The sequence below is a fragment of the Pongo pygmaeus genome, chromosome 5 (genome assembly GCF_028885625.2).
Source record: "Pongo pygmaeus isolate AG05252 chromosome 5, NHGRI_mPonPyg2-v2.0_pri, whole genome shotgun sequence".
In the NCBI taxonomy this organism is placed as follows: Eukaryota; Metazoa; Chordata; class Mammalia; order Primates; family Hominidae; genus Pongo; species Pongo pygmaeus.
Genome location: NC_072378.2, coordinates 113,034,170 through 113,047,019, shown reverse-complemented (window position 1 = coordinate 113,047,019; position 12,850 = coordinate 113,034,170).

Here is a 12,850-nt window from a genome sequence, read left to right as displayed (position 1 = left end):
TCCCACAGAATCAAAAGTGAATTTATGGTTTAGACAAGAGGCCTCAGAACTAGAAGAAACCAATCCGTTGGCTTCTCTTCTCACTTGCCGCAATATTTTGAACAAGTCTTTAAACATCTCCAGTCTTCAGATTCCTGGTCTATGAACTGAGGATTTGTGACAAAATTGTATCTTAAAGACCTCTCAGCAATAACATTCTATGATTCTCCTCTGAAGAGAGGCAGAGCATTGCTTATTTTTCTCCTATTGAACCCAAACTCTTGTTTCCTACTCAAATTCAACATTCTTAAAAGAATTATTATGTGTATTGATTTATTATGTTCTTATAATTTCTTAGATAATTTTACATTTAAAAACCTAGCAAATATTAGTTCCTTTTGCTTGGGGTGTGTATGTATGTATATGTGTGTTTGCACCAGAAATGTAGCTTGCATAACTGCAACCATTGTGTACCTCGTAGATTCTGTGCTCTGCTTTTTACTTATAACATTATTTCATAAGCCTACTTCCAGGTATGAGGATGAAACTAGATTGCACACTTGAAAATAGCTTGAAACCCTAACATGTATTTCAGAGTTTAGGTCCTTTTCTCCATTTGGATGTGAGTGTTTCAGATTCTCAGCTGTGATTTATCATATCACTTCTATATCTAGCAGGGAGCTGCCTGCTGACACTGAGTAAAAATGAATAACTAATTAAACTAAACTTTGTTTACCTCTTTTATCAGATGTTGAACAAAGTGCTTTGTATATGTCATTTCATTTATTAATCAAAACTAACTTTTCAAAAAAATACTATCATCATCTAATTTTTCAAATGAGAAAAATGGGGCTCAGAGAACTTAAGCTGACTTTCCCAGTTTACCCAGCTTGTAAGAGGTGGCACTGGTTTTGTCATCCAAACAGTAAACTTAGCAACTTCACTACACTTCAGTCCACTTTAAGAAACATCTATATATTAAGTGACATTCTATCTTACTGAAATTTCATATTTTTTTTTGCTATTGCCTCGTGGATGGACAGCATTAGGCGTAATCCTGAAACTAAATATACAATAACCCTTTGTGTGTGCATGTATTAATTATTTCTCACACTTGAATACCTCAAAATAATGAATAAATACAATGTGTTATAGATATAGATGGAATACTATTCAGCCTTAAAAACTAATAAGGACATTATGACACATACTACAACATTCAGGAAACTTGAGGGCATTGTCCTAGGTGAAATAAACTAGTCACAAAAGAACAAATACTGTATTATTCCACCTAAATGAGATACACAGAGTATTCAAATTTATAGAAACAAAAGGTAGAATGGTAGCTGTCAGGGACTGGAGGGAGGAAGGAATGAGAAGTTAGTGTTTAATAGGCACAGAGTTTCATTTGGAGAAGATAAAAGCCTCATTTGGAGAAGATGATACCCTGATAATATGAGCGATGCCACTAAACTGCACACTTAAAAATCATAAATTTTACGTTATGTGTTTTTACCATAATAAAAAAGAACCCTAAACTAAGAAAAAAATTCTAAATGTTATTGACTGGTGCTTAATATTTCCAGATCTTTTCTTTTGTTGTTATTGTTTTTAAGGCACCTGGAACAGGTTTTCAAAACTTATCCAGCTGTTTCAAAATAACATGTATTGATGTGTTGCAGACCTGAGGAAGTACAACTTATCAATACCCGTTCTTATAACCTGGCCAGATTGACCTTGAAGCATGATGAACCTAGTGACATGAGCAATAGTGTTGTGGGGGTATGGTGGGTGGCATAAGGCAGGACAGAACTGAGTTTTGGGGCATCGATCTGTCTGTAGGGCTGGTCTCAGTCAGTAATCATAAACCATGCAGTATCCACAGAAACTCAGTGAATTAAGTTTTGCTTCACAGCAGGATCAATGTTCAAAGAGAGACAACCTAGTGGGTAGGGTTTGACCTTAGTTGGAAAATAACTAACTAAAGTCAGACAGAGCAGCACGTTACGTTCTATTCAAAGACATATCCAGCAAGCGGCAGCAAGAATAAGGAGCCAATTTCCAGGGGAGGAGTAGGAATTGATGAGCTCTAAAGTCCTCAAACTTGTCAGGAAATCAAAGTGTACTTATATCTCTCTTGGGTGCTGGATTGCAAGAAACAATTATTTGATGCGTATTGCAAGGCTATTTAGTACCCAGGGCAGATAATTAACAAAATGAACTCCAAACAGGAAGACTACTTCCAAATTTGTTGAACTAGTAATATGCACCTATCAACTTTTAAGTTGGGCCAGGGTTTTCTCAATGGCTTTGAAGATATTATTTTCTTAAGCTAAGAGTAGGGAGAAAATCTGTCTTCCAATTAAGCAAATTATTTTCTTTCTAGGCCTTTTTACTACAAGTTAACTAAGACAGTTAACTTGTAGTGAATATTCAGCAGAAAAGGCAACATTGAATAGTTGGAAGAGCTTGGCTATAAGGCAACAAATGCAGATTTTCTGACAGTAACTACGGCATACATGCTTTGGATGAATTAATCCTTAAAATACTCTTCAGTTCTACATTTCTATGATTATGACAAAAATTTGTGATTTGGAGTTGCAAATAGAAAAGAGTTAACTGACTTCTTATTACACTGTTAAGTGCAGTAATTTTTTTCCAAGTATATTCAATTGAAATGAAAATATTACATATAAACCAGAAGAGAGAAAAATTAGGTACGATACATTTAAATCATGTTTAAGAAGAAACTAAATATTCATACTTTAAAAAATAATTTGAATATAATATATTAAAAGAGCTTGATTTTTAAATTTCTGCCTTTAGATATCAAGCACAGAAATGAATTATATTATTTTTCAGGCAAAATGAAAACCTTGGATAAAACGTTAATGTGGCTTCACATTGTTAATTCCCTTTAATCGAAAACATCAAGGGCATGATATGTGCTGGACACTGTGCTAAGTGTTAATAATCTGAAGATAACACAAGGTACCATATTTTCCCTCTAAGAGGTGATATGCTTAGGGAGAAAAGGGTACTTCCATGGAAACACCTAAGAAGACACTGACCCCAGCCTGTGGGAAGTGACCCATGAGAATGGAGCCCTTCGTCTGATAGAAAAGCTGGGGAAAGCCGGTCCAGACAGGGGGAGCAACATTCTAAAAACTACAGAGGCTTGAAAACATACTCCTCTTTTACAGAAATACAAATATTCATGAAACGTAAGATTTAAAGGAGGTAACAGTGGAAAATGGGCCAGAATAGGTAAGCAGGAGGTAAAGATTTGTTTACAGAGAACTTGGACTTTTATTTTATTGAAAATACTAAAAGCAATATAATAATAATAATATGAAATAGTTTTGCATCGCCTTTGGTGTGGCCATGAAAAGAACATAGAAGTTGAGACAATTCCTGACCAGCTAGCTGGGGATTTACTGGAAAATTCCTTCACTTTCATGAACATCAGTTTTGTCTCCTTTTATTGATTTATTTTTTATCTGTTTGACTAGATGATCTTTAGGAATGCTTCCCATCCAAAAAGTTTATGAATTCAGTCCTGTCAGGGCTTTACATAAAGTCAAAATCTCATACATTTATGACTTTAAAATCTTGCTTGAGACAGACATGGAAAAGAATTTATCTTTCTGATGTCAATGGCTATGAAAGATAATTGCATCTGAAAAAAAGTGGAGTGGTAGGAAAAATACAAGTTCTATCTCTTTTTCATATTTTATAATTGGCACAATAATTATAAATATATATGTGATACAAGTGACGTTTCAGTACATATGATGTATAATAATCAGATCAAGGAAATTAGCAGATCCATCATGTCAAACATTTATCATTTCTTTAGACTGAGAATATTCAATATCTTCCATCTAGTTATTTGAAACTGTGTAAGATATTATTTCTAATTATAGTCATCCTACTGTAATATCGAATATCTTGTGTTTCAGAATCAGTGTGACACCTTTTGTCATTTTATAGACCTAGTTACTGTTTACATTGTCATTTAACTTGAGACAAGATTTTAAAGCACTTCCAGAAAGTTAAGGTTTAATAACATAGTAACAATATGAAAACATATTGATCAAACAATACAGAACTCAACAGATGTTCAAAAGTTTTAGAAAAAGTACTACTTAAGACTTAATCAAATTCATAGTTGATAGTAGATATCAACAATTCAAACAAAGACTAACAAAAATTAGGTTAGGAGTTGTGCTTTGTGAGAGAGGGCTGCATGCCATTTAACCACTTAAATCGGTCGATAAAATTAGAACTAGCTTACAACTTTCCTTATTGTATTTTAAATTTGTAGTATTCAATATAAGCTTTCTAACCTTATTTTCTACTATAGTTGTCATCATTTAAAAAGTCACAATTTAAAATGTTTAACGGATAATTTTTTTTCTAAATTACTAGAAGTTTAACTTCTATGAAACTTAGGGAGAAAGGGGTCCTTCTATCGGGACTATGAAATTTGTCAGTTTTGGAGTTAAAATAAATTTTAAACATTCATGCATATATATTTCACAAATTTGAAATGGAAAATTACATGCAAATTTTACTTTCCATCTAAATATTAGATTAAATACTATTTGGCTGACATTTGGTCAGCATTTATAATATTGTTGATATTGGCTAATATCCCTTTTAGGTATTTTGTTGCTAATGTCAACAATTGTTAAATGAACATTGATTGTTGAATTGTTGTTTTCCCTTAGATCTCAGACATTACAAGATTGAAACAATGACTCAAAATTGTTTTTTGAAGCATAAAATGGGAGAGAAAATAGTAATAGATATTACAAATGATGATGTTGTTGTAATTATAAAGATGGTAAGAAAAGATTCCCTTACTCGGCTTTTATTTATTGACTTAGCCTTTAAGAATCAGCTTTTTCAATAACCTTTCCTGAATCTACATTCTAGGCTGAGAGCCTCTCATCTGTGCTATGTTAACACTGTACAAACATCAGTTATTGCACTTATTTTCTGTGTGTGTGTGTGTATAATATGTTTACTGAGTTTTTTTGTTTGTTTGTTTGTTTTTTGAGATGGAGTCCCGCTCTGTTGCCCAGGCTGGAGTGCAGTGGGGAGATCTTGGCTCACTGCAAGCTCCGCCTCTCGAGTTCATGCCGTTCCCCCTGCCTCAGCCTCTCGAGTAGCTGGGACTACAGGTGCCCACCACCAAGCCCGGCTAATTGTTTGCATTTTTGGTAGAGACAGGGTTTCACCATGTTAGCCAGAATGGTCTCGATCTCCTGACCTCGTGATCTGCCCATCTCAGCCTCCCAAAGTGCTGGGATTACAGGCGTGAGCCACCACACCCGGCTGTCTACTGAGTTTCTTTAAGCAGGGATTATGCCCACTTATATTAGCTGCCTAAGCACTGTCTAGAACAGTGGTCAGTTAAACTAAATTGTAGGAGGAATAAGATGTAAACTGGATCTTAGGATATCATAAAATGCATAATGCAATGCCTTCATAAAATTGTGGAAGTTGAAAACTGTGTCACAGAGAGGCAGTGTCAAACAGGAAATTAGTATTTGGGGCACTCACAATAGACCACTAACTGGTATCCAAATTTTCAAGTACTCAAATTCCATTTTATTAGTGAACACCACATTAGTGAGTTTTCAGAAAATGTGTTTCTACTAACTAAGCTCTCATAAGACTTATCAGAAATCCAAATGTATCACTTCACTCATCTTCAATGAAGGATATATATTTCTAATAACTAGCAATCAATCAGATGTGGTGTTTCTCTCCCTCAGACATCATGACATTCAATTTACATACCAGTGCAACTAGTCACCAAGAAATGCTATTACAAATTCCTCCTCATCCTTCAGGACCTTCAGGACCCTTTGGCTCTTAAATTCCTCTCCTTTAAGGTATCTTCCCTGATACCTAGTTAGAGTTACATCCTCTGGTTACATCCTTCTATAACACTCTCTATATTTCTCCTACTGAACTTATAACAAAAATGACAAGTAGGTAATATTTTTCCCTAATGGGTAAAGCCTATGACTGCCTTGCCCACTTCCATAGCCCAAATCCTATGTCAATCACATAAGTGAATAGAGAATTTATCAATCTGGAAACATTTGACTTTTTGCATTCTATTTTACTACTCTTTCAACTCAGTGTCATATCTAAACAGCCAATGGCCACCTGATAATAATATTTTGTTGTTATTTTAATCAACACATATTAAACACCTTCTACATGTGGCATAATTCTGGGACCAGGAAAGTTTCTCTCTTCATGAAACTTACATTTCTGGAAAATGGACAGAGAAAACAAACAGAAAATATCAGATAGTAGTATGCTGTGAAGAGATTTAAAATAGGGTAATGTACTAGACAATTCCTAGCTGCTCGGTGAAGGCCTCTCTCAGGAGGTGGTATAAATAGTGAGATGTGGCCGGGCGCAGTGGCTCATGCCTGTAATCCCAGCACTTTGGGAGGCCGAGGCGGGCAGATCATGAGACCAGGAGATCGAGACCATCCTGGCTAACACGATGAAACTCCGTCTCCACTAAAATACAAAAAATTAGCCGGGCGTGGGGGCGGGTGCCTGTAATCCCAGCTACTCGGGAGGCTAAGGCAGGAGAATGGCGTGAGCCCAGGCAGTGGAGGTTGCAGTTAGCAGAGATTGCGCCACTGCACTCCAGCCTGGGTGACAGAGTGAAACTCTGTCTCAAAAAAAAAAAAAAAAATGAGATGTGAGTGATATGGAATAACTGCCCCTGCAAGTATCCAAGGGAAAGTTTTCTAGGTCAAGGAATAGCCGGTTCAAAAGCCCTGAAATGGGATTCAACTTGTACAATATTTAAAGAACAATCACAATATAAAAAGTCAGTGACACTGGGAGAAAATCGACAGGAAGAAAGTAGTGCAAGATCATACTAGAGTATTAGGTAGAGACTAAATCCTAGAGGGTTGGGTTGTGCTGGCCAAAGCACAATTATGGGTTTAATTTTAATTGAGATAGAAATACCTGAAGGGTTTTAGATAGGGAGGAAACAAGATCTGATTTATGTCTTAAATCAAATTCCTCTTCTCTTTGGAGAATAGAATATAGAAGATTAAGAATGGAGAGAAAAATCAGGAGATTATTGCAGGATTCTAGATTGAAGATGTTAGGATTAAGCTAGTGAGAGGGAAAAAGGAGAAGTGGAAGACATATTCAAGGTGTGGTTTTTAAGTAGAATTAGATTAGGTGTAGTACTGAAGAGATCAAGAATAATCATGGGAAACACTTGAATATTTAATGTCCAAGAAATGCTATTACAGATTCCTACTCATCCTTCAGGACCTTCAAGATCCTTTGGCTCTTAAATTCCTCTTCTCTAAGATGTCTTCCCTGATATCTTGTTAGAGTTACATCTCCTCGTTACATGCTTCTATAACACCCTCTATATTTCTCCTATTGAACTTATAACAACAATGATGATTTACCGAAACAGAGAAGACTTGAGGAGGAGCAGGTTGGGGGTAGAAAGCAAGAGTTACCCTTATGGAGTTTGAAAAGTATACATATATATGTAGATATCAAGAAAGATTTTGTATACAAAAGTCAGAACTTTCTCAGAAAAAGCAGAGCTGGAGATGTAGATTTGGGAGTTATTAACATATGTAGGTTATTAAAGACACAAGCCTGAATTTAGGTCATTTAGGGACTACAGATGGAGAAGAATGGGTTATACAGGACCTAGACCTTACCAGCATGTCAATTAGTCCAGCCACTGTAAAAACAATCTAGAGATTTCTCAAAGAACTTCAAATAGAGCTATTGCTTGACCCAGTAATCCCTTTACTGGGTATATACCCAAAATAAAATAAATCATTCTACCAAAAGACACATGCACTCACATGTTCATCATTGTATTATTCAAAATAGCAAACACATGGAATCAACCTAGATGCCCATTAACAGTGGGTTGGATAAAGAAAATGTGGTATATATATACCATGGAATACTACGCAGCCATAAAAAAGAAACATGTCCTTTGCAGCAACATGGATGGAGCTGGAGGCCATAATCCTAAGCAAACTAATGCAGGAACTGAAAAACAAATACCACATGTTCTCATTAATAACTCGGAGCTATACATTGAGGACATATGGACACAAAGAAGAGAAAAACTGACACCAGGGCCTACTTATGTAGGTACTATCAGGTACTATGCTATGACCTGGGCAATGAAATAATCTGTACATCAAACTCCAGTGACATAAAACTTAACTATATAACAAATCTGCACATGTACCCCTGAATGTAAAATAAAAGTTTTAAAAAGTATATTATAAATTATATATGTTCTATTTAAACATTAAGAAAATAGTAAATAAATAAAATATGTAAAATTTCAAAATTAAAGTCAAACTACAAAATAATATATTAACTGATTTTAATTATTTCAATGATCACATATTCTAAACTTTTCAAAGGATATCACAGTCTTTCTTTTTGTTATTGTTTGAAAACCAAATACTGCATGTTCTCATTTATAAGTAGTTGCTAAATGTTAAGCACACATGGACATAAGTGTAAGAATAGACACCGTGGACTACTAGAGGGTAGGGGGAAACTGGGTTAAAAAGCTACTTACCATGTACTAAGCTCACCAATTGGGTGATGGGATATATATTCCAAACTTCAGCATCATGCAATATTCTCATGTAACAAACCTGCACGTGTACCTGCTATATCTAAAATAAAAGTCAAAAAAAAAAAAAAAAAACAGACAGACCTGAGCCATTCTAAAAATTAGAGGCACACCAGGGAAAAAATGAGCCAGCAAAGGAGGCTGAATGATCTACTAGAGAGGTAAAGAAAAACAAACAAATCCCAGGAGAATGTATCACAGAAAGGAAGAAAGGGTTTCAAGGAGGAAATCTGACCTCTGAATTATTTGCTAATGCCATACGCCCTCTTTCCAAAATTCCTTGTTCCTTGGCTTCCGTGATTCTGTTTTGCCTTGGCTCTCCTGTACACTCCCTGGTCATTTAATCATCTCCCTTATTAGTGAGTCTACTTTTTCCTGTGTTTTGAATGTTAATGCAATCTGAGATTTTGCCTTGAGACATTTTTCTTCTCACTTGTTATTGTTATTCTGAGAGATTTCATCCTCTTTCATGACTTAAAGTATTGCTTTATATGAATGATCTCTAGATCTCATTCTAGCCCAGAGTTAGAGGATATTAAATAATACATTAGTGAGGTCAGGAAACCTGAATTCTAGGCCTGTCTCTATTGGCTACTAGCTGTGTGTTTTAGGGAAAGTAACATAAGCCTTCTAGGCCTCAGTGATTTTTACACACTTCCATGAGGAGGTGATGAGATAAACAATTGCCTTCAGCTTTCCAGCTCCATTCTGAAAGGCAAAATAGGAGAAAAGAAATATATGTCAGTGTAATAATGTAATTGTTTTTTTCTCTTTCCATGTATTATGCCTCTTGCAATCTATTTCAGTGTATGCCTCTTTTCTACTTACTTGACATATTTCCTGATTAACATACTTTTTTGGAAAAAATCTGTATTTTCATGAGACATAATTTGACATACAACTAAGTTGTATTTGATGAGTTTAATTACATAAGAAGATTTGGTGATGAAACTCTGCTAAACCATTTTGTACTTGGACAGGAACTATTGACATAGTACAATTCACTGGAAATGTGAAAAATCCTTGTTGATGGACTGAAATTAAATTGTATGTAACAAAAATAATTTGTAATTTTTAAAAACTGCTCATCACCTAAAGAAAACAGGACTACGAGAAATGAGAGGCAAAAACACCATTTTGAATGAAGACAGAGATCATCATGTAAAGGAAAATACTCTAATAATAACTTTTCTGTCTTTAGTGATGTAAATTTTCTAGTCAGGAAAGTTATATTTGTTTCTTTTTACTAAGGGAAAGGCCTAATATGTTATCCCAGAAGAAAGTTTTCTTTTCAAAATGACACAGTATAAGTCCTATATGTTAAGGGTTCTGTTACAAATATTGAAAGGACTTTCAGATTTCAAAAACTACAGGCATGCATCTTATTACTATAAGTCAAAGCTAAAGTGCAAGACCAACAATCAAGAGTGGACATACCATGACAGTATCTAATTATTTCCACCTCCAATCTGTGTTTCTCAAATTAACTTACTCTTAATTTCCACTAGGGAATCTTAGGTCCATTATATGACCTTTGTACAAATCCCTTTCATTGTTCCTATAATAATCAAACTGGTACTGCAATAATGTCAAACAGTGGCTTCAGGGAGTCTTATTTTTTTCTATTAGTTATACATAGGAATTCTTTGCAACACCTGGGCCAGGCTATCCTTTGATTTTCTAAGGCCTAGGCTGAATCATGAAAGCAAGAAAGTAATTATTCCATGTATGCCAAACTAAAGATACTTATAAGCCCTTTGCCATAATATTTCCCAAGATTAATATAAATGCATTAATCCTTCTGCCAGGAGCTGAATTTATACTCTAGTTTGCATAAGTGCATCATGACCAGAAAGGCATTTGATGTTTCAAGACATCAACATTATGATGTTTTAAACAGGTCTCCTTCCCTCTTTGGAAGAAGAATTTAAAACATTTATATAGCACCAGCATGGCACAGGTATACATATGTAACTTACCTGCACATTGCGCACATGTACCATAAAACCTAAAGTATAATAATAATAATAATAATAATAATAAAACATTTATATAATGTAATCTAGTTTCCTAAAATTTGCAATAATTTGTTTGGCCAAGTTAATCATAAAGAATTACAACTGCTTTTGTAGATTTTAACTATTTTTCTAAAATATAAACCAGAAAGTCACTCCCTCAGACAAACTCTCATAGATTCCCATAACTAACAGCATTTATTATAGCAAAGTTAAATAATACTATTGTATTATTATTGTAAAGTTACCAATATAATTATAATGCCTGTTATTGATTCATTTATTTTATTGCATATACTTTTAATGAGTGCAATTATAAAGCTTGAGAGAGAAGCATATAGTTTGTGACTAAACACAGGGTTAAAAGTTTAATCAAGTTTGTCCCTATGACAAATTCAGAACATGTGCAATTCTCATATATCTATTTATATTGTGTTATGTTTTAAAAATGTCACGTGGCTAATGTTACTCTTTGTAGAGATTCTGATAATTTAAGAAACATTAAGTAAACAAATCATCAGTAGCAGATTTAATTCATACATATAATTACTATCTCCCTGTCACATGTGTGTCAGCATTTTTGAACTAAGGCATAACTTAGATCTGATCATATGTTTGCTCATTTATTCTCTGGCACAAATAAGTCATCATATATAAAACTCTCTGATCTTATCCTTAGGGAAATGTACATTAGTGTTTATACATAAGAAATTGGGCGCCTGGGTTGATAGGAGAGAGATGGCTCACTGGGCTATGAATGGTACCTGCCTGCACCTCTTTTCAGCAGTCAAGACAAGGTGGGTGAGAGGAGGAAGAAAATCCCTGGGGTGCAGCTACAGCAGTCATGCACCTGGAATTGTTGTGTATGGAAAGGTCAGTTCACCTGGGGTGATGAGTGGGGTATGTCCCATGTGGCTGTGTTGGGTCCAAAATACTCTGTATATTCAAAGCAGAGAGGCAAGGGCAGGACCTGCAACTGGAGTCATTCTCGTACCTGGGCCTTTGGTATAGCCTGAATGGGCAATGTATCCAATCAACCTATCACTGAGTCCAGTAAAGCCAGTCCTCCTCAGCCATCTGGGATGTCAGTCAGACCTCTGACTGGAGTGTGTGCTACAGAAGAACCTAGCACTGCTGCTTTCCTATGCTTGGCTTCTCTGGGGACCTTACAAACCATAGCCTGGGTCCATGTTGATGTGGGCCCCAGTGAAATCTGTGCCACCCCTTATTCTGCCTACCCCCAACCTCTCGCTCCCACACAGCTCTGTAAGAGTTTTGCTCATAACAATGGGTCCTTTAACTGCTGCTGCCCTGGGCTTCATGCTCTGAAGGTCAGTGAGAGACAGCCTAGCTGGCTTATTACTTTACAGAGTCAGCTCCAAAGTTAGTCTGTGGACAAGTCCCTGTTATGCCATTAATTGGTTAGGGAATTTTGAAGTAAGCCACATAACATTTTTAAGACTCAGTTGCCTTATCTTCAAAATAGAAAAATTAATAGTAATGCTTCATAAGATTTTAAATAATTAAATGAAACAACAAACAATGTCTAACTCTGTGGCTGGCACTGAATAAACAATGGAGAAATGACAGTTGTCTTCTTTTTCCTTTATCTCTCAACATAGAACACTGTTTTCCCAACATTCAGCTGAGTGTAGTTTTTAAGTAGTTTCTAAGTGATTGCACATTCATACCTAGACTGAGAACATGAAAACCACTTTAAGATGAGCTTGGGAAAAAAATGAAAACCACTTCTTAGAAAAGCCATCTATCCTTCCCCATCTCTTTCTCAACCTTATCTTCATCATTTCCTGTACTCCTTCCACTCTGAGACCTCTGCCCTTCCTCAGTTGGCTCTTCCACATCACCCTTCTTGCTTTCACCTCTTCTCTACTGTGTAAATTCCTTCTTTTAGATGCAACACAAATTTCTTCTCTGTAAAATCATCACTGATGTTTCAGAAAGAGTTGAAGTCTCTCATTTGTGCTCCAAGAATACTTTGTACACATTTTTCAGTACCCCTCATATAAACATTATTTGATTCTTCTTTTGTGAATTTAAGGAAACATCAGATTAATGGCTGCTTTTGATGTTTTAATTCTCAGAAATATAAACATCTTCCTTTGAACAAGGAAAAGCCAACATTAATAACATCAGAAACTTAAAACATATT